The sequence below is a fragment of the Psammomys obesus genome, unplaced genomic scaffold (assembly GCF_907164565.1).
Source record: "Psammomys obesus unplaced genomic scaffold, mPsaObe1.curated_primary_1811, whole genome shotgun sequence".
Taxonomy (NCBI): domain Eukaryota; kingdom Metazoa; phylum Chordata; class Mammalia; order Rodentia; family Muridae; genus Psammomys; species Psammomys obesus.
Genome location: NW_026590809.1, coordinates 5258749 through 5285502, shown reverse-complemented (window position 1 = coordinate 5285502; position 26754 = coordinate 5258749). Strand labels below are relative to the sequence as shown.

Below are 26754 nucleotides of genomic sequence, written 5' to 3'. Positions count from 1 at the left end.
GTAGGTTAGGTGTGTTAAATGTGTTTCAAGTCTGCACTTCTCTCCGTTTACGATGGGTTTACTGAAATATAATCCCATTACAAATCATGGGTGTCTCCAGTAGACAGGGTGAGCTGCTAATCCAACAGCAAAAAAATGTTTTCATGAAGCTTAATGTTGAATGGAGAACGTCACAGTGCTATTGCATGAGGTTAAGAAAAGGCAAAATTCAAATTTAAGGTCATTATAATTTATAACAGCATTGGCTGGTTGAAATATTAATGGAGAAATATTCTGATTTTAACTTGGGAAATTTATGTATTTGTCTAGACATAGTAAATTATACAGTAAATTTTTTCTCGGTTCAGTAAAAGGCTTGGGACTAAACAGAATGCCTGCTGTTAAGTAGGTTTTAGTTAAATTTAAAGTGGTGTTATTAATCCATGTGAAACTTTCAGTAGGGAACTTCACTGTGTCTTATTTTCTAGTTAGATATATCTTTATAAAACATAAAATCTTGTATTTTGTCTAAGTGTTACTAACATATAGATAAACAGATGGCTGAGTAAGGCTATGCCTTTTATTAGTAAGTGGTAAAGTCCTTGTGAAAAGCAGAGAAATATCCAGTGAGTTACGTGGCAGAATTTCAGTTTGAGTATAGTTTAGGGCAGAGAGGAGATGGTCAGGTCTACATTCTAGCTGAGTCTAATGGTGTCATCGCTTTGCTTTCATTTACTCTTGTTAACTGAGTGGGATTGTTGGGGTTGGGTATGTGTACTTGCCTTTAGTGACAATATTTGGAACTGAGTAAATTTGTTAACTAGTATAGATATTGGATTTTCTTCTCAAAGGAGTGCTAATTATTTCAAAATTAGTCAAGTTGTAATATTCACAAACTACCTGTAATTCATTAGATGATGGGAATGACATTGCTAAATGAGCATGTGCCTGTTTCAGCGGAGAAAAATTAAACTCCTACAGAATTCATAAGATTGTTAGGCATGTACTTGTAAACAAAACTGTGCAGATGAGAGAATTTATATTTTTCTACCTCTCTTTTGAGATGGTTTTATGTTGTTCTATATTGAATTTTCATTGGCAATCATGAACTCACATTTCCTAGCACACAGGTAAGTGAACTCCTCTATATACATTTGGAGACTTGTGCTATCATCAAAGGGCCCGTCAGATGGTCAAGCTCTCATAGTTTGCTGATGTCCCCTGAGGACCAAGTAGATTTACAGACAGGACCCTTGACGGCTGTGTCAGGTTGTTCCTGGATTCCAGTTAGTCAAACAGCCTCTAGGAGAAAAAGACACTGAGCAGCTCATCTATGTCCTCCTTACGAAACTCCAGTCCACCTGACAAGACTGAAAGCTCAGGTCTTGCAAGGGGATGCCATGCTGAAGTTGTATTTTCTCAGTTCTTGATTCCTAGCAATGTGTTCCTCCTTATCGCCTGGTCTTGCCTTGCCCCAGCAAAAAAGGCAGAGATACTTGAATAAAGTGGAAATGGGTTGCAGAGGTCACTTCAGGAATTTCTTCTGTTGTTACTTTCCTAAGAGGCATGTGTGTCAGTCTCCCGCACATATGCAATCCCAACCTTAGTCCTCAGAGCGATCCTGTCGGTGAGGCATCGTGAGCACCAACACTTCCTTTTCCCCTTCCCTTTCCCCTTTGATTTTGCAGGGCTGGGGATGAATCCGGGAGTTACCTGCATCCCAGGCAAAAACTCTGCTCTGAGCTAACTCCCAACTTCACTGGCAGTTTTATGTTAAATATTTAGTTTTGTTTATGTGTGTGTGTGTGTGCGCGCATTCCTGAGGAGGCTAGCAAAGGTGAAGGATCCCTTGCAGCTGGAGCTACAGGTAGGCACTAGCTGCCCCAAGTGGGTGCTGGGAAGCAAACTAGGGTCCTCTGGAAGAACAGCAACCGCTCCTAACCGATGAGCCATCTCTCCAACCCCAAGCTTTTTGTTTGGTTTGGTTTGGTTTTAGTTCTGTTTTTGTTTTAATGAGGATATTCAAGTCTCCACTTCCAGAGCTTCAATTTCAAAACAAATGGCAGACTTAAGAATCTGACTCCAATTGTTCTCTTCCCAAGCCCAAGTAGTTTTCTGTCTCTGGAATTCCAAAGAGGTAAAATAAGTAAATGATCTCCAGCTATGGGGTATAAGTACTTGAATTATGGGATATAAATACTAGAATTAGGGGTAGTCTCATTTTCCACTGTCTCCACAGTGCTAACTCACTGTTTGTTACTAATGAGAAACATTTCTCATATTAATGTGACAAACCCTTTATCAATGTCTGCTTTGAGCTGTATTGCATAGAGAGACTCAGGAGAGGAGAGAGGTAAAAATTATCTTTTAACCTAAGACGTGGAACCTTTTATGTTGACTAATAACGTAGATATTCTATTTATTTAAAAATATCTTGAAGTATGTGTTTTCCCTTAATCTGAGAATCTGAGTTGGTCTCATTTAATTGTCTGTAAGATGGTGGCCTGGTGGTCCTGAGGTTGTGTGAACATTCTTCCCGCCTCAGTTTGGGGCCCTGATCCCCTGGTGCTCTCCTTCTCAGTGAGCCCCATTGGCACACTCTGTCAGTAGGACTGTCTCCGTGATCCACGTGCCCATCTCCCTAGCTCCTGTTCTTAGGTTCCACAGGCCCATTTGCCAATAGCATACTTCTGGGCCTGTTTTCTGGAAGCCTCCCACATGAAAATGGGATTTCTGAGCCCTTCTGTAGTCTTGGAAGTTCTTCGCAGTGCCCGCATTATTGGCAGTCATGACACCCCATTTTGGGGGCTGGGGTTCCTGGCCTTGCTCTGGTTTGAGTTGTCTCCCAGCTTTGTACCTCAAGTAACAGCAGTATCCAAGTCTTCCTCACTCTTCAACTATCTCCTCTGCCTCTTCCTTGGTGCTGTCTTCTATTTAGGGACTTACCCTCCATCATTCATCTGCCTCTTTCCTGTAGCCACAGATGTTCTGACACTACTTGCTTCTTTATACATATCTTTAATAAGCGCTTATCATGGCCTCAATAAAGTCTGACTTTGCTCTCAATCACCTTCCACCTTAATCAGGCACCAAATATCCGCCGACAGCCCACCAGGCGCTGTGGGGAATAGTGGATTTGTATGAGATGCACCGTGTGGTTCAGCCCAGTTCTGGTCTAGTTGGAAAATTGAAATGTGTGAAAACAGCTCTGACAGTCCATGGATGCACATAATGAGGGTTGAGAGAGTGGCTCCTCACAGACCTTAAGCTGGGTCTCACGAGCAGAAGTCAGCTCACCTCCGGCTGAGGAGGAAGAAAGAGCAGAGATTGGGATGAGACATAGAAGCATCTGCCAGTAGATGTGTGGATTGTACAGCTCTGTTGCTGGACGATACGCCAGTATAGAGGAGAGGAAGTAGAGCAATTTCAAAACATGATGCTTGGGGAAGAACAGCTTTTCTCCACCCTTTCATGTTCTGCCACTCTTTTAATAATCTGTCCAGTGTGGATCTTGCCTTAGAAAATGCTAGTTTACATTATTTGTTCCATTACTTCCTTGCTTCAATTACTTTTCCTGATATTTTTTCTGGTGCATGTTCACACACCTTAATGTCTCTAGACCTCAGCACACCCAGTCTGTTCCTGAGACTCCCAGGACCACAGTGTGGGAGCTGACATGCTGTGGTAACCCACCAGCCTGTAGGAGGCACGGAGAAGGTATCTACCTTCCCAGCCCCTCCCCCGAAAGCTTTGTGGGGAGCAGACTGCAGCATGCTCTGCAGTGAGTGGGAAATCTTAGCCAGTGGCTAACGGGTATTTTAAATCACGTTTCTTTCGTGTTTTGTTAACTTTCTAAGTGGCACCATTTGTAAGCCATCGAGCCAGCGCTCTGGGATTTCCCAGCCATTCCGTGGCTCGTCCACCAGCGAGGGCAGCAGCAGGCACAGTGCTTCCCTATCGTCTCCTGGCATCTCCAGGAACCGTAATAGAGCTGCTCTTGAAGAAACGCAAGTTTCTGTCTTCTTTTCAGCAGCTCTCACTAACCGAGGTGAATTTCTTCCAGGCACACAGTGAAAGCATGTAGGCTTTGCACTTATTCATCAAATCAACAGACACTGAGCACACAGCATACAACCTCCTCTGAAAGAAGAAATCTGCTGAGAATTTTAATTGTTCATAATTTCTATGCTTCCCATAATTGCAAAGAACAAAAATTCATCATTTTCCATGATGTCTTATGACTCTTTTAGGCTCTGTTTATGTCTCCTCATAAGGTAATGTTCAAATCCCAATGAGGTTTCATTTAATTTTAAGGCAATATAGAATGAAATTCCATAGATTAAAAAGCAAATGAAAGTTATGCTTGATATCAGTGATTTTTTCTTTCATATCAATAACAGCCATAATAATATAGGTTTCTCCTGCTGACTCATCACTGTGTGAGTCATAGTTAGTTTCATATTAACTAATTTAACACGTGTTAATTACACGTGCTAAACACACATGCGCACGAATATTCAAGCGGAGGCATTCCAATTCTTCTGCACAAGACAAGCGTCGCACGTTTTTACAGTATAATTAAGTGTTTTACCTTTGATTTAAATGTTGCACTTATTAAAGATTGCATTTATTTCTAGCCTCACAAACTAAAATAAACTTTCACCCATTTGTTTTGAGAAAGCTTGTCTCATCTGCTGTCGTTTCCTCTTTCACTTTCCATATTCATTTTCACTTGTGATTTATATTTTATGACATATTATGACCAGCAATTGAATTGCGCTGTGAGTGAGCAGACCGAGTGCCATGCTCCAGCGTGAGTTGACCTGGGAGGTGTGTGACCATTTCTTATCTCTCTACAGTGTATGACCTTGGGAATCTTGCTTGGGAGTTACAGGGGTAGCTGAGGTAAATAAGAGGTGGACAGCTCAGACAACACCAATGCCTGGAGTTTGCACCCCCAAATCTTCAGCCTTTGTCTCCGAACAATATTGTCCTGGGAGACACAGAAAGCTTATGGTGTGTGTGGAGTACCATCTTGAGGTCTGTTTGTTTTAGGCTCATCTCATGTACAGACGTGAACAGATTTTCAGCAATAATCACATCAGAAAGCTGATCTCTCTGCAGACCCTCTGGGTTCATGCATCCTCGTTATTATTCCTTTTCCTCCATAGTAAGCAACGGCAAGAGCTGCAAAGACACGGGCTTGTCCCACAGTCGTGCCGTTTCCTCGCTTGCTGCTCCTCCCTTTGCATTTCTTGAGGAAGTGTTCCCTTGACCATTGTGTACCTGCCCCCCCCACACGGAAATGCTACATCGTGGCCTCTGGAACCACAGACTGGCCCAGTCCCCTCTTAGCCTGTGGCCTTCTACCTGAGAGATCATCCACCCTTGTGGCTGCAGGATTCCTTCCATTTCTCAAAAGGTGTTGAAGAAATTGATCAGGGGCCTGACTCCAGAACATATAAAGAATATCTCAAACCCAGTAACAGGACAAGAAACAACCTTCTGAAAATGGACAAAGGTTGGCATAGGCATACAATAAAGAAAAAATTGCTGATAGTCACATGAAAAGCTGTTCAAAATCACTAATCAATGAAGAAACACCAACTCCTTAGTGAGGTATAATGATATACCCACTAAGATGGCTGTAGTAATAATTTTTGAAAAGCCAGCCGATACCACTCATGAGGATGAGGAAAACCATCCTCTACTGTTATAATACAGTACAGCAATAAAATAAAACAGTACAGCAAACTTTAAAAACAGTTTTTCGATCCCTTAAAAAATATATATAAACTTTTCTGTTGTTAAGCATTTATTCAAGAAAAATTAAAATATTTATTAATATAAAAATTTCTTTAGAGATATTCAGATAAGCATTTAAAACCTGAGAAAAACATAGAAACAACCTAATATTGATCAACTGGTAAATCTGTGGGTTCATGCAGGGGTGTGTGTGTGTGTGTGTGGTGTGTGTGTGTTATCCACATCACAGAATGTATTTCAACAATTAAAAGGAGCCAACTACCATTACATGCTCCAATATGCACTGACATTAAAAGCATTGTGCTAACGGAAAAACACCAATAACAGAATAATATTATGTTTTCATGTATGGGAGATATCCAGAAAGACCAAGCTAAGACTCAAAGCAACACATTAGTAGTTGATCAGCTACTGGTGGAAGTGGACACTGTCTGCTTGTGGATAGCAGAGATCCTTATGGGAGAATGAAAACACTTTGAGACTGGGTTATGCTGATGGTTCCGTATAATCTGGACATTGACTGATGATCAGTGAGCTCTTTAGCTTGGTAGAGAGCAAATAACTGCTACGTTACAAAAGAATATGTGGTGGAAAGATGACTGGGAATGGGACTCGAGGGATGGCTGTCAGCGCTTGGCGCTTCAGGGGGTCCAGATTCGCTTCCCAGCGCCTGCATCGTGGCTCACAACCCTGTAACTCCATTTTCAAGGGATCAGGCACTCTCTCATAAACTCTGCAGGCACCAGGCATGCAGGTGGTGCACATAAATGTGTACAAGCAGGGCCTTCATACACATAAAGTAAATCTTTTTATGAAAATTTAAGCCAAAAAAATAAGGTAGAGGAGATACACCAAAATGTTAACCAAACCAAAACAATGATCAAACCCCGAGGCAGATATTTGAAATTCTGTTGCTGGTGACAGAATTGTTGATTTGTCCTGTATCCTTTATGATCTCTTAGACAATAGTGTTTCCTGTGGTTCCGAATCTTGTATCACTTACATGTTGAGCCTTTCAACTGTAATCCACTGGATTTTTTTTACACATATCTCTTCTTTGGATCTCACTCCCAAGTGTAGCTTTGGTTTTGCCTGTGTGGTTTTACTTTTTTTCTGTTATTTATATTTTTATTTATTTTTACTTATTTTCTATGTAGTCTCATCTCTAAAATACATTTCTATTCTCACATATCAAAGACATGGTGATAAGCTGTAATAATATCTATTGGTTTTATTCCTAGTAGCAAGTTACAGACTTAAACCTTCCAGGCAGACACTAAGTTTTTAAAGCCTTAAGAAGTGGGGAGTCGGTGTTGGTCAGCTTTTCTTCTACACATGTCGGTTGAAGTTATATGGAACCCACTAGAAAATAAAAACAAGGCCACCCGAGTATTTATTTCAGTAAACCGCCCAGCAAATAACCTCTTGTAGTTTTAAGGCTTTTGCATCATTGTTACATCCAAAGAAGTTATCAGTGTGTGGGCTCCTGCTGGTGGCCACAGCTGCTCGTTCCAGGCCCTGCAGGGCATCAAACAGCTCTGTCTCTGAGTACATGAGTAGTTGTTTTCCGTAGCTCACTTTTCGTAGCTCCAGGCTTTTCCTATACTGGATTTGCAGTAAGCCTTCTAGTCCAGTGACAGTGGGGACTTTAGACCATTCCAGGTAGCAGGGCTCTGTATCATATTTGATGTCAGACATGTGACAAAGGACAAAAGAGAGAAAGAAAGATGGACTTGTGTCAGTGAGACAGCAGCAAGCAGGCCAGCATGCACATCCAAAGGAAAAGACAGAAGGAGGTGGAAAAGCCATTGGTTGCCCAAAGTCACAATAGCGGACTCACTGACTAGTGGCAGTCAAATGACGTCCAAATATTGATGGTGTGGCAACAGTCGGGAAGATTTGGCTCCTCCACCTCCAGCTGGAGCACCTTTGGATTGGAAGGTGACAGGTGGGGAGGGAGACCTGGGAGAGAGACTTTCTACACTTGTCTCTAGGCTTTCTCTCTCAGGACTCAGAGAGGGAAGTGCATTCTCCGTGCAGACTGCCTTCCAGAGCAGCCCTGGGTCAGATCTCATGAAGAGAATCCCAAGAACTTCATATAGCAAGTTTTCCCCCAAAGATATTGGTGTACCCCAGAACTGTGACAAAGGATTCTAACCTCTGGGAACCCCTTGCAGACAGACACTAAATAAATACTTTGCCACAAAACAGGTTGGCACATTTGTGTTGCATTGAATTAAAATTATTATTAAAATTGTTATTAATTATTATAATTAAAATAATAGTAACCTTAAAGTTATTATATGTGTGTTTTACGTGATTTCTGTTACCCCCCTTAGCGGTATCGCCACATTCTGATCTGGCGGTCATCTAGGTAGCCACATTCTGATCTGGCAGTCATCTAGGTAGGCACATTCTGATCTGGTGGTCATCTAGGTAACCACATTCTGATCTGGTGGTCATCTAGGTAGCCAGTTTTGGTTTAGCTTTGGCTCTGGGGCAAATCTGCAATTGGTGATTAGACTCAGACCCCACCAACAGCTTCTTGTGGGCCTGATACCCTTGAAGAACTTCCCTGTCATTGTGGACTCCAGCTGAGTAGTGTTTCAAACTATCAGGTTGATCTGCATTCAAGAGAACTTGTCAGTAGGACCATCTGTTTTTGATAGGAGTTGGTTCCACAAAGCTGGGCTCATTGCTGGCCTCAGTCATTCTTCAGGGACACTGGAGCTGGTCCGTGTTTTTCAGAACATAGATATCTGCGTACCATGACCATCGGTTCCTACTTAGTAGATTTGTGGGGAGCCAGGTATGTTGACATCCAGGAAGATACCGACAGCCAGGTTGAGGAGCCATACTGCAGAGTCCATGTAAGTTCAGATCTTGGCTCTTGCTTACTGTCTGTGCTCACTTTGGCACATGACATGACAGCTCCAGGCCTCAGTGTTCTCAGAGGCAAAAACGGAGATGATGATTACTGAACAGAATGGTTGTCGTTGTTAGTGAAATAATCTAATATGTATATGAAGTTCACATTTCAGTTTCAGTGGAGCAGAGCGATGCTTTTCTTTTTTAACTTTAATTTATGTGTATAGGTGTTTTCTTTGCATGTATTTCTGTGTACTGTGTACATGGCTGGGGTCCACAGCGGCCAGAAGAGGGTATCAGACTCCTTGGAACTAGAGTTACAGATGGTCATGAGCCACCATATGTGAGCTGGGACTCTAAGCTGAGTCCTCTGGAGGAGTAGCTAGTGATCTTAACCACTGAGTGAGCCATCTCTTGAGCCCCCATACTCACTTACTAACTTTTTGTCAGCATGGCTATAATATTAGAATGGCAGAGTTGAAGAGCTGTATTAAAAATGTTGTCCCACAAAGTATGAAATATTTACAATTTGAACCTTACTCAAAATCTAGGTCCTTAAGGTAAATTATGCCTCTTTTAAGTGGAGGGAGAAGGAGGAAGTTGATTTGTTCTCATGTTTGGTGCTTCCCAGGATATGCCAAGGGAAGCCAGAATCCATGGCTGCTTTAGTCCATGAGGTTGCAAATACAGGTCTCTGTTCACGTACTTCCTCGCCTGCTACAGGTTAATACACCACCTCAGCCTTCTCCACACTGTTTATTCATGGCATTTGCGTCCTCATCAGGAAGACCCTGGGTGACTCCTGTCAACTTGCCCAGCACAGTCACCGACAGCACACAGGGGTTCATGGGTAAATGCCTCAGAGGCATTTAGTAACATTAGTCACCAACAGCACACAGGGGTTCATGGGTAAATGCCTCAAGGACATTTAGTAACATTTACAGTTTAGTGAACTGGAATGGTTTTCCAGAGAACTGAGAATTGCTCTGAATGTTTTTCCTGATCTCCATGAAACACCAGCTGGGCACAGCAACAGATCCCAAGGACATAGGGTAGGGCAGATGTGGGGCATGCCTGTGTTCTAGACTCTTCCCTTTGCGTGTCCTGCATGAACTTTTTGTTATCTGTCTAAGGCCAGGGTCCTGGGTTGGTTCTGAGTTCTTAAGCTTAAAAACAAGAATGTGAATCCTGGAAATATAGAAGGGCAGGTTCCTGTAGGGTCATGCTTCTGTTTCCTCTTCTGTAGCAAATATATCCCCTATACTCCCCTGCCACCATGCAGCTCCCAAAGACAGACGCCTACCCTACTACACTTGTCCTGTCAAGGTCCTTAATCTAATTTCTCCTGCTTGAAAGCCAGCATGGAGTATTTTGTTTGGCTCGGATAGGTTTTTTCTTTTTCTTTTTTGTTTTTACTTTTATTTTGTTAATATGCTGAAATGAGTTGCCAATGTTTAAAAGCAAGGAGATTTCAGATGCAGCCTGAGCGGACAGCCTTTCCCAAAGCTGTGGAAGGAGTTCTGGTAGCTGGGGAGGCTGCATGGCAGCATGCTAGGGGCTGGCAGGCCCAAGCAGCAGCTGTAGCAGCTGCTTTTCCTTGAGCCAGGGGCTGCACCCTCCCATAGCCGAGTCCTCTCATTGGCTCCTGGACCCAGGCTCCTGACAGCTGCCTGGCTCATGACCGTGGTTACCCAACTTAGCTAGACATAATTTGGGGTTTTCCATCCTGAAGATGAAGTGATCACAGAGCCACGTGTGGCCTCTGTGACCTCGTCCACAGTTTGAAAACCTGCGTTCTGTCCTATTTTACTCTAAAACGTGATGGGATGTTGTCTCAGTAAGCATTTTACTGGCATTTGTAAGGACCTGGGTTCTTCCCTCAGAACGATGGGATAAAAATACCAGAAAGCAACTCAAATTTTGGAGTCTGGGAGCATGGTTGTTGTATTATCCTAATTTTCTCTATATTTTTAAGTTCCTCTTGAAAATAGAGGGAAATAATAAACACCTAGACAATATGATGGAACTCCAACTAGCAAATTTTTTGTGTGAGTTGAGGAGTGTTTACTGGTGACTGATACCAAGGCCTCCTGGCTCCTGGACACCCTGTCATTGAATTAAGCCCTCAAGGTTCAATTCCACAGTCAGTAGCAGTACCTATTCTTGGGAGCGCTGTCTCGTGCACCTTAAACACACGGTTTACCCTTGCAGTCATGTAGTAAGCGCATGCATTTGCTTTGATACAGGGTCTTACTATGTGTCTAGGTTGGTGTCAAACTTGTAGTCCTCCTCCCTCAGTCCTGCCTGGGCTGAGATCACAGGTAAATGCCATCACACTCAGCTAGAGCTTGTATTTGTGTAACTGCCAATCAGGAACGGACCCAGAAGAAGTACAGTGGCTTACACACACCATCAGTGAGTAGATGCTTCTCTGAACCTTGGTCTTCTATTTAAAGCCTAACTTGTCCCTTTAGCTCTGTGGCTAGCATGAGCCCTCGCTTGGAATTAAGTTTCTCTCTAGTTCTAAAATTATAAAAATTTCTAAACTTCAAAACAAGTAGGGAGAAAGAAGCGATTTTCTTTAGTAAGGAGCAAAGGTTTACTTTCCATAATTCGAAGTATTATGAAGTAACCAGGTTCCAAGAAACATCTCACTGTTTGTGTTTACTGATTTGGAATTCAAGAAGAAAGTGGCTTGTGAGTTGAAAAGTGCCCCACAGGCAGCCACTGTACCTGCAGCTTCATGGGGTGTTTTATGATTTGGCTTTACAGAATAGAATTGAACCAAGTAACAAGGATCTCATTTGCAAAAGTTCTAAGAATCTTACACATCCTATTTGAGAAATTTTTATTTTAACTTTAATCAGAATTTTATTCAAATAATTTAGAGTGTGTTTAGAAAGAATGACTGTTTCCAATGTGAGGTCTTCTGAAGCTTCTAGGTTGTGTTGATTATCAAGTACATGTGAAGGCTCCTGTCCTTGGAGAGGGTTCTGTGAAAACACTACCTGTTCATCTTTGTGGGTCAAGCGTATTCCATTCAGAACAACACAAATATTAAAGTGAAGAGCGGACTCCTACCTGAATTGCAGTTGAACCTCAGGTATGTGTAAGAAGGAGGCCAGTGGCTCACTCTTGCTTGCCTTCAGCAGGCTTTTGTGTCACACCTAATGCTTTCCGGTCTTATGATTTGAAGTGCCTTCTCTTGGATATTTAAAGCATTTTATTACACTCACTTTCAAATGGACTCCATGCTTTTCATTTTTCTATGGGCATCTCCGTGTAGTTTGTACAGAAGGCACCGTGCTGTCTGCCGGCGCAGCCACGACCTTGCCTGCCATGTCTGCCTACGGAAAGCATAGGCATTTGCCGAGTTAATAGTTACTTTTCTTATTGTAGTGTCCAAATACCTGTCAGGCAACAAGGAAGGGTTTATTTTGATTATAGCGAACTTCTTAGAATTAAGAAAGAGTGCAACCCATGGGGCAGTTCATCGCATTACCACTGTAAGTTAAGAAGCAGAGTGGCAAGCAAGAGTTAGGGGTGGAGCTACAAAAACTACTGTAGTGACCCCTTCCGCTAGAGAGGATCTACCTCCTGAAGGTCCCACTGTCCCACACAGGGTCCTCACTGAGGAGTGTGGATTCAAACACATACAGACTGCTTCTGCCTGCCACATCCAGAAGCTAAAGTTTTCTTTAATAGCCCGATGAAAGGCAGCCTCCTCACGAGGCCTTTGTGACCAGCTGTCGCTCTCCACCCACCCCCTGTCCCACCTTCTTTCTTCTCTGTGATTCTGTAGCACTCTTTGTACACTCAAAGGCACAGCACAATCCTGTCATGGCAGCTTTGCATAGTTTAGTGCCCTTGCAAGCAAGGAGTTTTCTTGAGTACCTCAGTGTGCAGTCAGCATGACGTGTGTGGTCCAGCAGACACTTACAAAGTGGTGGCTGAAGCCGTACAACTAGAAAATTACTTTCTCGTCACAAATGGATCTTAAGATTGAACATTGAGAACATGAGAACCCGTTTTCCCTCTTATTGCAGACTAATAAAAATCAATAAAATGCACTCTAGGTTTTTTTCGTTTCAAAGAATCCATTCACTTTCATCCATCTGTGTGCTCCCGCACTTCCTCCTGCACCCTTGCTGTATGATGCCATCAACTTTTACACAGCTGACAACTTTGCTGAGGCAAGGTCTCAAAACAATAAAATCTGTCACTGCCGCAGACCAAGAGGCACGGCAGGGTTGGGCAACGGCCTCCAGAGGTGGAGCTTCAGCTGAGAGGGGCAGGGTATCCTGCCTCTGCCAGTTGCTAGGCAAGAGGACCACAGTACTGGAGACAAATTCTCCCTGACTTTTAAGAATGAAGGTGTAACTGGGAGACAGCTGCCAGGAACCAGGAGCTTTGTGGGTCCGTAAAGCAGTGTCTCTAGTCTTTGGCACAGACCAAAAGAAATGAGATGCAAACCCCCCAAATTTCACAAAGAGAAGCGCATCACAGTTTCCCGTAAGAACTTTTAAAAGTATTTTATATTCCGGTAAAACCCACCTAAAATAATGTAGTGCCAACTCAGTATGGTGCTCAGTGATAGTAGCTGGACTCCTGAGATTTTCATTTTTAGAGATGTTTCAGAGAGAGAAGATCTTTCTGTCCAAATCAGGGGAGGTTTCGGGAAATTTGACTTCTATAGAATGAGACTGAGTGCCTCAGGCTTATACAGAAAGGATAGAAAAGTATGTATGTAACCTTCATCTCCAGAAGGGAAGGGAGAATTTACTGGCTGATGATGGCTGGGGCATCTAGTACTTAAACGCTTACACAAACTCTGTGAACGTATGGTTGATCACTGTGATGTATGATAAAACAAAGTCCATCAGACAACAATTGGGTCCATCCAGCTAGGCACACACAGTGGCCCTGATGATTGCTGTGCACCTTGTTTTGACAGATGGAATGTAGAACTCAGTAAAACTGGGCTATTTTCGGCCTACAAGCTGTATTTTGTTTATCTCTGTCCTGCTTCATAAGTCACACTGTTTCACGTAATTTAATCTGAAGTGTTAAGTTGAATCCTTCTTTCTTTACTATTCTTCCAGAGAAGTCACAACTTATCAAGTTTGATGATCTCTGATTTTTCTGCCTTAAAAAATAAATGCTAAAAAAAAAAAATCAGTGTTAAACTTTTTCTGGTATTTTTTTTTTGTTTCATGATTGCAGAGTAAAAATAAACAAACAAGCAGCTTCCTTAGAATCTTAAGCAGTCCTATGAGCAAACCTCCCATTTCTGCATTATAGTATCATCTTAACTGGAATTCATTACCATAAATTCTAGATTTGCTTTGAGCCTATACTGTTGTCACCATTTAGCTTTCAACACAGTTGGAGCTATTTAAAATATGTGTATGAATAGATGTGTCCACATCGTTTTCATACACACATTTTATGCTTCTCCATTTTGTTTTTATCTGCTGGGGTACATTATTTGGAAGAATTTTCAAATAAGTAATTGGTCTTTTCTTTGACTGCCTTTCTCATCAAGGGCCACAGTGACTGTTTCTGGATTCTCTTAGCTGATTTGCAATTCTCAGACTCTCCTGGGATAAAAGCAGCACGTGTGTGTTTTGAGCCGTTTACTGAGTTTCTTTGGGTAGAGGAAGTATTTATAGAGGCCACAGAGCACAATCCCAGTACCGATATATCCCGTGGTGATTACATGGGTGACTGTGTCTATCTGAAATAGCTTGTCTGCTCTCAGGGCAGAAGCAACGAGATTAGAGGGGCAGAGACTGCAAAGGTTCTCGCATCTCTCCATTTTACAGATGAGGGTGAAAGCAGGTTGCTGCTGGGAAATTCTGCTCAGGCATTTACATATGAAAATATGTATTCTTGTTAGTTAATACTAGTTATATTCAGATTTCTTTCACCCCTGTGTCACTGTACCATGCTTTCAACCAATTTTAGGACAAACAGGACCAGACCGCTCTCCTGCTGTGGTTTAGGGGAAGTTGGCATGTCCATGGAGATAATGTCCATGGAGCAGAGGGGCAGGAGTGAGGATGTCAGTTCAAGCAGGCAGCCAATTTGTTGGAATTTTGTACTTACTATAATATAGGGATGTTAAATAATCATTACAAAATTCAGGGGAAAGGGGAAGACAGTAAGATGATAGGAAGATAGGGTACACTCACCATCAAATCAAAGCATAGCTTTTTTCCTCCCTTCAGGACTTTGTCTAAGGAAGACTGGCAGGCAAGGGGGGGGGGCAGCTCCACTGCTGCGGCTCCCTTTACTTAGGTCCAGTTTCACCTACACAGAGAAACTGAGCCCTGGCGAAGGATCCAGGCCAAGGCAGGGCTCTTCCGGCCTCAAGTTGGATGGAACCGGGAACCAGGGCAAATTAAAGGGCAAAGAAGTGAACAGGCTAGTAGAGTGAAAACCCGCATCCCAGGCACCCCAGGCTTTTAGCCCCCAACATGTGTCCCTAAACAACAAGTCTTCCTCGTTCACAAATGAGCACCATGCTAGGCGATCAAAGCAAGTCTGTGTACGTTTATGGTAAAACATGGCAATATTCACATGCTTTTCATGATGGGCTCTAGCATTTTGAAAAATTAGAAAAACACATTAGAGAAAATAAACTAAACTATTCATGTTTTACATATTTTTGGGTTTTTTTCTTGTTTTTGTTGTTGTTGTTTGCCGGTGAGACAAGTAGAGACAATAATTTAAGATCGAGAAGATTGGAGATGAAGGTAATAGAGGTAATGGAGCCACCCTAGAAAGGCCTTAACATACACATTAAATGGGCTCATAAGTGGACCAACACCGGGGGTGTGGGCAGAGGGGCCACAGAAACTATAGTCCTGGTGGATTGAGCAGGACCTCACGAGGGTCTTAAGGGGAGAGAAGTGATCAGCATTTAGACTTTAGCAGATGTATCTTAAGAAAAGTGGGTGTCAACTCTGGGCTGGCGGCGGGGGGGGGGGGGCGTTAGTCAGGCTGCTGAACTGGTCATAGAACATGAAAATGAAAGCCAGCCACAAGCATAGTTCCCAGAAAGTGACTGCATGTGGAGGCAAATCTGGAATAGAGGCCGGAAATAGAGATTACACTGGACTGGGCGTGTGCCACCACAGGGAAACAGACATCGTGCCCCCACAGGAAGGAGGTACAAAATCTGAGCGCAGGTGGCTAACCCCAGCCGGGCCATCAACAGTGCTAAAACGGAGAGGAGGCAAGACCTTACATCTTACCTGAGTCCCACCTTAGGCTGGGGTGCCTCACATCTCCAGGGGTGTGGGCCACTCAAAGGGCAGCTGGTTTGCGCACGCAGCACCTGCTGTGCCCCAGATGTGAAGCTAGACCTTTCAAATGCACAGCGACACTTAATCTTTACATGACCTGCGAGATAAGCTTAGTAAGACTTTACAGGTGAGAAAGTATAAGGTTGAGCAGTCAACATTATGGATCTGATAGTGGCTGTCTCCTGCTGTGTCTTCCCCCAAGCCAGTCACGGCATTATGAATTAAATTAGGGCTCTCTCTCGACCTGACCAAGTAAGAATTAAACTCTAAAAGAAAAAGAGTAGGGCTGGAGAGAGAGGGCTCAGAGGTTAATAGCACTGGCTGTCCTTCCAAAAGTCCTGAGCTCAATTCCCAGCAACCACACAGTGGCTCATAACCATCTATGGTGAGATCTGGTGCCCTCTTCTGGCCTGCAGGCACACAAGCAGGCAGAATGTTGTATAAATAATAAATAAATCTCAAAAAATAGAAAGAGCTGGTTTTTAATTTTCTGAAAATGTCTTTATTTTAAGCAGGTTAATCAAATGATCACATTTGCGATGTTATAGCATGGAAGGGCAAGGTGTCTCCGTTTGTGTGAAGAGCATTATTGCTTGTGACTGACTTTCAAGTGAGAATGGGCTTTTGTCACACCTGGGTTTGAATCCTGCCGTCACCACTGCCAGGTAAAGCACCAAGGACATTGTTGAGAAGGATACTGTGACCCCTCCACAAAGCTACCCTTAACATTAAATATGATGGCTGTCACTCTGCTAGCCTAAACACATGAGCATCAGAGGTTATGTCACTATATGTGAGTCCTCTTAATGTCCACTGCCTTATCCCTCTTGTGTCCCTGGTTACAGCACACAGGCATAATATAGCCCGGGAGAAACCCCCGGTAGGTTCACCTTGCCCATCCCCTGTACACACTCCCCACCCTCAGCCTGTCTTGTTCTACAGAACGGGGTAGCGGACAGTTGCCCACAAGCACTTTCCTCTCATCCTCCCTGCTATAGTTCAGGCCCGGGATGGCCTGTGGTCCATACGTTAATAAAAGCTTACAGTGCTGTTGGGAGATGGTAGAAATCAGCTCCTCTGGGGCGTGGCTCTGGACAGAGCCTTCTGTTTCTCTCTTCGGTTTCTGGCTACCCTGATGGGAACAGTTCTCCACCTTGTATTGCTGTCGTGATGCAGTGTGCTCCCATCAGCCAAAGCTGCAGCCCATGTGGCCATGGACTGGAACCTTCTAAACTGTGAGATCAAGTAAACACCTGTTCCTTCTAAGTCGATTGTCTCAGCTTTTGGGTTAAAGTAGTGGGGACACACATATTCTCATCAGAGTCTGTCAGCGTCAAATGTCAGCATTAGCATATTGAGAGCTCCAGTATATGCCGGCTATACCTTCTGTACCATTTTTTTTCTTGATAAGCACGTGGTTTTGGATTCAAACAGATAAGTGTAGAAACACCCATGTTTGTATTGGAAATAGTTGGTGTGTTAAGACGTGAAATCAGAAGATTTCTGATCTTGACTTCAGCTGCCAAGTAGGAGACAGTTCAGAGGCAGCCTTAACTCCAGTAGCCAGAATATCTGCTTCATGGGAACAGTGGGACCATGGCTGAAGTCCACACCATGGAGTGATAAACTGGGAAAAAAAAAGGAATGTTTACATAGAAGACCAGAAAGAAATGGTACAGGATGGATTCACCTTTCCTCGCTTGGATGACAAGTGTATGTCAAGGCATGTAGGATACGGGAAGAGAGGCTTAGAGCAGTGGTTCATGACCTTTCACAGGGGGAGCCTAAGACCATCAGAAAACACAGATATTTATATTACGATTCATAAAAGTAGCAAAATTCCAGTTATAAAATATCAATGAAATAATTTTACGGTTGAGGGTCACCACAACGTGAGGAACTGTCTAAAAGGGTCTTGGCGTTCGGGAGGTTAAGAGCCACTGCTCTAGAAGGAGGTACCACATAGCAGTCAATTGTGGCTTCCCTTGGTGAGGTGAGCTAGTCCCTCTAATACTGTGAAAGTTAGTTGTCACTGTGAGCCTGTGGCACAGGTAGGCCTGGACTGGCTTCGCACACAGCTCACCTCCAGACCCCACAGCACAGCATGTCCTCACATGTTCATCTTAGTTTCTGTCATCCTCAGCTTCCCCACCCCAACCTTGGTGATGCCTGCTTTGAAATAAGTTCTGTCTCTTGCTAGAAAACTCGTGGTTCCCTTTATATCCAGAAAATTTCCTTCAGTGAACAAATCTAATGTTCTTTTCTTTCTGTGGCCCTTCCTGACGTCTGTGGCAAAGATAGTTTCTAGGACCCTGTGTCCCCATTGCATTTAGTCATGTGCTGTTCTCACCCAGAGGTTTAATCTGCTTAGCAGCCACCATCCTGCCCTGGATCTCCATTGTCTCACAGACATTGGGTTCCTATCCTAGTCCACCGAGAGCTGACCACAGGAACTGAAATGTAACAACCAGCCAGCAATGGTTTGTTGGATTAATAGAAGAACAAGAGGTCATACTGAATTAGTAATGCCTCACATCACAAACCAAACATGTTTATTGTGGCTTTAAAAGCATATATACACCTTTTTAAAAAGCGTCTTAGTGGGATACCATGAAATTGATAACAGTGGTTGCTTTGGTGTAGAACTGGGGGGTTGGTGCAGAAGAAAGGGAGACATTTTCCTCAACATGACCTCTAGAGTGTCATACCCCATGTGTGTGTTACTTCATATACCCCAAACTAGTCCAGTTTAATGTGTGCATGCAAAGGACTTCATGGCGACTGTTCAGGGTTTTCCCCTGAAACACCTACAGTGCTGGTGGATGTCTGAAATGGTTCTCTTTTGTCACCAATATCAGCTGCTCATCTTGCACTCATTGATGCCCAAGAGGGCAAATGAGGATCTGCCAACTTCAAGCTTTCAAAGGTTGTCTGAAACCAAGGTGTCTGAACAAGAGTCCCTTCTCTCACTAAGCCCTCCTTTCTACTTTCAATATCGCAGGGAGTTATCTGGCTGGGCAAAAAAGGATATGTCTGAAAGGCAACTGTAGAGAAGCTCTCACAAAGGGGTTTCCACTCCTGTAGGGCTATGTGTCTGTGTCCTTTGAAGCCTGGGATATTGAAGTTCTTTCAGACCAGGCAAAGCTTGGTATACTTGGTGGTTTTTTAAGTTTAGTGACCTTTGTATAGCATCATTAGAACTGCAGTACCCCTGACTTGTCAGAGTAGGAATGCTTAATCCTGAGGGCTTTTGCTTATCTTTATACTATATAAGACAGCTTAAATTGTTAGGGTCCAGAATTGGCTGAAGAAAAGGCCTAGATTCAAGTAGTTTATAAAAGCAAAGAGTGTTTACAGAGAATTCCAGCATGCCGGGGTCACCGCCAAGTGGCAGTGACCTTGAGAGGATCTTGAAGGCCCCTTTTAAAGGCAGAAAGGGGAATTCCTACTGTGGCTATGTGACCTTCATTGGGATTGGCTGGTTTCCATGGAGGCTACATGACTCCGATTTGGACTAGCTGTTTGGAATTAAGCTCTCTTAAAACTTTCAACACGGATTCTGATTTTGTGCCACTTTGCCCTTTACATCTAAGTATTTTGAAGATGCTTCTAATATGTATGGATCTAATAAGTATGTAATAGAGCTCCAATCATGAATCCCAGCTAAGCTATCTATATGGTTGAGTCTTGGCAAAATAAAGACAATAGCCCTGATCTCATAGGCTCCCTCACAGCAACAGAAAATAAGGACTAAATTATATGACTTGTAAAACACATGTCATATAATGAGAATTTAACAAGTCTTAGTTCTTCGCCCACTGCCTGGAATAGCTTAATAGTTTATCTCTACAACAGATGCTGTTATAGATGGAAGCCCAAAGATGTAGAAGTCCTAGTATGAGATGAGAATAGGATGTAATTCATTTCTGGGAAAAATATATCTATATACAGATAGATGACAGACAGACAGACAGACAGATAGATGGATACATATTACATAACTACATAGATAGATAATGATACTATTATTATTATTGTTTTCCTGTTGAGAACTTACTTCTGTTACCGTTTCTCACGACAACAATTTCTGTAAGTTAAAATCTTCCAGCATTTGGATTTCTCCATATATTTACTTTTATTGTTACATATATTACTTTTATGAAAAGATGTTTAAAATATAAGTCAGGATAATTAGCACACACACACATATATATACATATATACATTTATACACATACATACATATACATACACAAATGCACATGTTTTTAATGAAAAGCTAACACCTTTAGCGATAAGAAGGATGCTCATGCAGGCATTTGATGCTTACCCCCATGGTAAAATCTCCTCAACCATGAATCCAATCAGACTTCCAATTTAAAGTTAGGACCCTGAAACATAACTTTGAGAGATTTTGTATCAAGGCAGCAGAGGCAACTTCTGCTGGTGTCTGTCTCTCTGGCATGTTAAAAAGCATGTTAATCCAAGCTCCCTCGTAAAGCTCAGCAGCAGGGGATCATTGTCCCTTGCCTTCTTGTGGGCAGGCCAGACTGGTTCTAACTGAGCAGAGGAGGTTAATTACCCAGTGTTTTATTTGGCTGCAGGAATGAATAACCAGTTCTTGCTGCTCTCCATCTCACCACATTCGAAGACGGCGTGGGGGATGGGAAATCGCGCACCGGAATCTGCAATGCAGGGATTTGCTGGGACTGCCTTAATCTGTTTCCCAGGTTGTTTGAACCAGTTCAACAGCAGTTAAACAAGGTTATGTAAGTGACACGTGATGTAGCCCAAAATAGTGAGTGGAAGCACGGGCTACAGTCGCTGGGCAGTTGTCAGCTGAGGGGAAAAAATCCCTCCGGCAGGGCAACAAATGAACTTTTAAAAATGAAAAGGAGACTTAAGCAGAAAGGTAATTTTTAAAAGGACTTAGTGAAATTGCCTTTCTGATGTTGAAAATGAATTCTTGCTTTGAGAAAGAGAAATGCTGCTCTGAGTTCTGTCCTTTTCAGAGTATGCAGCGGCAGTTAAGTGGAGAGGCATTCCTAATGAATTCGGGGCCACTCTTGACTCCATGTTTTAATGACTAGCACCATCAGCCCAACTTTCAGACTTACTGATGATGGATAGATAAAAAGTGATTAAGCAAGATATCACTCAATTGAATGATATCTTAAGCATTAAATTACGTTGTAAATTACTATCTTTTTAATCCCCTTTGTAGCTTTAAGGTATGAAAAGAATTTTCTATCTATTTAACTAACACAGTAAACATTAAAACCAAAATAAAGGAAAAACAACAACAACAACAACATGGGTGGTGAAATTTGACAAGGTTGGGTTTTGTTTGTTTTGGTTTTTTGGTTTTTTTAAGAGAAGCAGGAAGGGGTTTAAGACATGCTTCAGCTGTGAAGAGGTTTGTTACCCTAATGTTCAGATTCCCACAATGGCCCAAGCCTGTTGGTCCCTGCTTTCACTGACTCCACTTACGGGGAACTGGGAAGCAGGGAGCAAAGTGAGGCGGACATGCGCACACATGAGGATGCTCCCCGGGACCCTGCGGCAGGACTTAGGCTCAGCAAAATTTCTGGGTCCCTCTTTAGATGTGACGCCAGGGGATTCTGGTAATGCTTGCTGGCTTAGTCTCTAAGAGACCTTGTAGAGAGTGCTATATTTCCCCACCCAGATTCTGGGCAGATCGAAAAACAAAGGAGTGGCTTGAGGGAGATAAAATATCAGCCTTTTGCTAGGGGTATGCAAGTTAAAGAGTATGACTTCGTGTGAGTACAGAAAGAATCCGCAACCTGAACCTGTGAACAAAACACAGGTGTGGGCTCTGCTAGCCCAGGGCAGGCCTCCCCACAACCCAGGAGGCTGTGTACCTACTCTCTCGAGAGACCTTTCTCCTCAGAGAAAGCCAGATATTGTCCTCAAGTCTCCTCCTCGAAGCAGGCTGAGCAAAAGGTATAGAGGCCTGTGGTGTGACGCCATGCAGCTTCCTCCCGCTAGAAGGAACCATGAAAGGTGCAGCACAAGTGTTCCTACCTCCAGGGCTCAGTGTGAGGTCCCGGAGCTGAGCGTGGCAAGACCAACCTCACCCCTCACCGTGCAGTGTGCTCTCCTCTCCGGCAGCTACGCTCGGGGATAGAGCATAACAATGTACGAATGGTGCCTTTGCTAAGGCATGCAGCTGGGGGCCTTTTGTCTGGTGTGGAATCACTCCAGTGCCTGGCTTGGCTAAGTATCTGTTCACAGGATGTCGTCCAAGTGCCTCCAGCTCCATGAGTCCTTCCATGAAGATTCCAAGAGGCATTTTTAGCTGCTGACCTTGGAATTGCAGCTGTTAGGACTTAAAGTAATAGTGGCTTTAAAAGATAATGGCTAGAATGATGAGAGCAACAATAACTGTGGCTACCCTTCATTAAACCCTTCAGTGTGTCTCCCCCTGGGTCAGGTGATCTCTGTGACACTGGTCTCAGGAGGAGCCATCAGGTAGCCCTTCTGTAGTTCATGTAACAAATCAGGAAATAAAAATACAAAATAACTTTTGTGGAGTTAGTTTATAGATCAAATCTTTGCACTCTGTAACTTAGACGTTGACCCAAGAGAACCTGAACTAAGGGAGAAGGTACAGGTAGAGATGACAAGACCCAAGAACATCTCAGGGCAGAGAATCATGAGGCATGTTTACCAGTCAACAAGAGAAAATAGTACAGAGGAAGGATAATGTAAGGCAAAGATGATTCTGAGGGTTTCCATATAACTGTAACTTTAAAATTGTTATGAAGAACCATAAAAGGGGGTTCAAAAGTTTGAGGAGGGCTCCCTGCCAGTTCTGGACATGGTATTGCTTTGTGGGCAGAGTTAGTTATAGAGCCACTGAGTAAAGAGCTAGATGTGCAAGTCTGAGACCCGGAGAGAATGTCAATCTGCCTTCCGTTACTCTGACAAAAAAGCAAAGATGGATTAGCATAAAAGAGGAAAGAGTTCTTCTGAACTCATGTCGTGAGAGATTTCAATCTGTGGTGTGTTATGAGCCTGTGGCAAAAGAGTATGTGATAGTGTAGAAAGCATGGTGGAAGGATCCTGTTACCTCATGGTAACAAGAAGATGAGGTAGAGAGAGAGAAAAGAGAGGGAAACGATGAAGGGAGGGAAGGGGGAGGGAGGAGGAGAAAGACAGTGGGGTTCCAGCATCCCACTTCAAATTCACTCCTCAGTGACCTAACTTCTTCTCACTAGGCTTCACCTCTCAAAGGTTTAGCACCCCTCGAGGATGGTCTAAGCCAGGGACCAAGCCTTCCACATATGGGCCTTGGGGTGGCACTCCAGGTCCTGTAGTAGGAAGAACTTTGTCCTCAGAGCTTTGGTAGGCCCTGAGCACCCTCCATTTGCTGCCACACATTTATCTATGCCCTGCCTCTTTCAAGCTGTACACCTGTTCTCTCTCTGCTGCAGATTCTAAACATTCTCTAAGCTTGACTCGGATGTCTTCCTTCCTTTCTTTTTTAATTAATATACACATAATAAATTCCATTATGACATATTCGTATTTAGCATCCATTGTATTTGCTAATATTCACACTTGTGTCCTACCCCATTCCTGACTGGTCCCCTCTCCATAAAGGCTTCCTTCTCCCCCATCACATAAACGTCTCTTTAGAGTACCCTGCCTGAAGGCCAGCCTCTGTGATGCCCTGTCCCTGCAGTGAGTGTTCCACTCATTCCTATTTAGTTAGAGCTGACTGTTATCTTAGTTTTCTCACCTTAAACTTTAATAAACAAGAAGAAGGAGTGAACTAAGCAAGCAAGTGATGAGCGGCAGTACCAGACTACTCTTGAAATTCATTTAAAATTTCTGGTCTTTACTACAGGCTGGATTCTGTGCTCTTGTTGATACTTTTTTTTAAAAACTTTTTATTGGTTCTTTGTGAACTTAACACCATGCACCCCAGTGGCAACCATCTCCCCCTCTCCTCGTATCTACCTTCACCTTTGCATCCCCACCAACAGAGAAAAACAAGCCTCATTATAGAAGCTGTAGTGTGTCACAGTATGTCCCACATTGTCCCTTTGTCCACACTTCTTTTCTTGTGACAGTGCCTCATTGATCTGGATAAGAACTCTGGCTTGTGCTACTCTATCAATCCTTGATCCTCCCTGGACCCCTCTCAAATATCTTGTTGTCGCCCTGTGTCTTGGATATCCTAGAGTCTTGCCTCTATATGACTGGGTCCTTCATACACTCCAGCAGTTCATTAATGGGGGATGGGGTAGGCGTTAGGGTGGGCCAATTCAAAGCCATGGATCTGGTCCTGAGAGGTATCTGAGCTGGTCAGCCAGTGGTTCTCCTGCTGTCACGCCCTCAGGGGCTGCTCACTAGCTGTGCTGCCCAGCTGAGGTTCAGGGCTTACTCTGCCTGGTGCTGCAGCAGGTGAGGGGCAGGGACAGCCTTCCTGCTCTCATGACCCTGTGGAGACCAGCTCTCCTGCCTGCCACTAGTAGCAAGGGAAGAAGGGAGAAGAGGGGATCTCTCCCTCAGTGACACCACTGCAGAGCAGACAAGAGGAAGGGCCGGCTGGCTCTTGCCTTCAACCCCACCACCAAGGTCAGGTCTACTGTGCTGCCCAGGCAAAGTGCAGGGCCAGGCCTCCTGCTCTGACAACCCCAGGGCCAGGTCCTTGGCCTGCTGCAGATGGTGAACGGGGAGAAGGAGAAGGAGGGTATCTCTCCCTCATCCACACCACCCCATGGGAGAAAAGTGGTAGGGCCAGCTCATATCCTCTGAGTCACCCTCAACTCCCTCAGTGGGGATGGGGGTGGGCTCTCCTGAGTACTGCAGCAGGCTAGAGGTTCTTCTGCTTTCATGCCCCCAGGGCCAGCTCTTCCACCATGCTCAGGTGAGAGGTGGGATGAGTTCTGCACAACCCTCAGTATGTCCCCAAGCAGCAGCCTAGACCAGGGATGCAAGTCTGCGCTTTAGTGGTAACAGGCCTCTGCTGCTAGGCCACGGATCCAGACCTGGACGCTGGTGGCAGCACAGGCCAGGACCCCACCATGGTCCCAGATGGCATCACCAGCTACTTCCATCAGGCTGTTCCTCACGACCCCTGAGTCTGCAGTTCTGCCTCTCTTCATTGTGCCCACATGCTCCTGTTTCCCTGTTCACTTCCTCCACTGGTTAGTTGCTCCTCTCAGGAATGGACTCGGCAGTGCTATGCCCCACCTGTACACTGTGGCACTGGACAGGGGTCACCTCAGACATAATCTGCCCCCCCCCCGCTGTGCAGTGGCAGACTGGTGGTCTGTCATTTCAGACTAGCTTCCTGTCTGGACCTGCCCATCTGAAAGTGGCTGGTCCCATGCAAGGGTCCCAGGCAGGGTTCTTCTATCTCTAGCTGGGTGCTCACCCTGAGAGGCTGTCTGGCCCTACGTCCCAGACTGGTAGTTGTCTCAGGTTTGCTTTTTCCGGGGCTGTTAGGCTAACCACCGTTCAGCTGTGCATAGGCCAGCACCCTGAACACAGACCCAGCGGCTCTCCTCTCTGCCACCTTGACACAGCAGCTGCACCTGCCAATGCCTCTAGGGTCAGGACTGTGGAATTTTTGTTTGAACCCATATTACCAGTTACCGTTTTGGCACTGATGTTTCCATTTTATAGTTTAGGAGATAAGACTCCGAAACATAAAAGCATTCTGACTGAGGGTTTCCATTCCCCTGTGGCTGAGCCCTTCTTGCTCCCCTCCCCACTGCCTTCCAACTTCTGCCTTCTCTGTTCTTGCCTTATTGAGTTGGTAAAACTCCCATATCCCTCAGTCTGTCTTTTCTCAGTTGGCTCCAGGTCAAGAATAGTGCAAGGCTGGTTGAAAATCCTCAGAACTTGTCTCCTTCCTTCCTTCCTAATTCCTCCTTCCTTCCTCCTCCTTTTCTTCTTTCTTCCTCCTTTCCTTTTTTCTTTCATTTATTTTTTCTTTCTTCCTTCTTCATTCCTTCCTTTTTCTTCCTCCCTTCTTCCTCGCTCCTTTCCTCTTTTCTTTCTTCTTTCCTCCCTCCCTTCCTACCACCTTTCTTTCTTTCTTTTTGTTCCTTCCTTCATTTTCTAGAAAAGGTTTCATATTGCCTAGGCTGACCTCAGACTTGCCATAGAAGAGACTGTCCTTGAATTTCGGATCTTTTGGCCTCTACCTAACAAAGGCTAGGATAAACCTTAATATTTCCCTAGAGCTCCTTTCATTAATGGTTATAGTTTGGAGGAGAGTTCAGTAGAACACTGGAAGTATTGCAAAAACATTTGTTTCTGTGGCTCATCTGTAAGCCAGTTACTTAGGAGTCTTAGGTGAACGTTCTTTACTAGGTTGTCTGTGTCTACACGGCGCACTGCATTGACTTGCAAGAGACATGTGCTGTGTGCATATATTAACCTAATAATATACTATTTTCATATTGATAAATTCTTCCAACATCTATGTAGCATCAGTGCTTCAGGCAGTATCCTGTTTCTACACCTCTACTTTCTTCACTAGCACATGGGCCGTTTTTCCATAGTGTTTAGCAGAGTACTATACTATAAATTTTGTACAAAAGTTTATAAAGGAACATTTTGGAGACGTCTAATCATATATATGTGAAGTGATTTTTTTTTCTGCATGTGTAGAAATATACGTGATTTTTTAATGTCTTCTACACTATCTGTTATGAGCTAGTTACAATTTCCTCATTTTTATGAGCACTAATTAGAATCTACTAGAAAACTACAGTACATTTGCATTCACTTATAAACTTGCAAATTATTTATATTGGAATTATAGATATTCTTGGGTGTGCAGGTGGAT

General features: G+C 43.8%; 1 protein-coding gene and 1 pseudogene across 5 annotated transcripts in view; one reads left to right on the top strand and one right to left on the bottom strand.

The window, feature by feature from the left end:
* Nr3c2 (nuclear receptor subfamily 3 group C member 2) overlaps positions 1-26754 on the top strand; it is a 324977-nt gene that overhangs the window by 201420 nt on the left and 96803 nt on the right. The window lies entirely within an intron of this gene.
* LOC129678364 (small nucleolar RNA SNORA17) lies at positions 25396-25515 on the bottom strand (annotated as a pseudogene).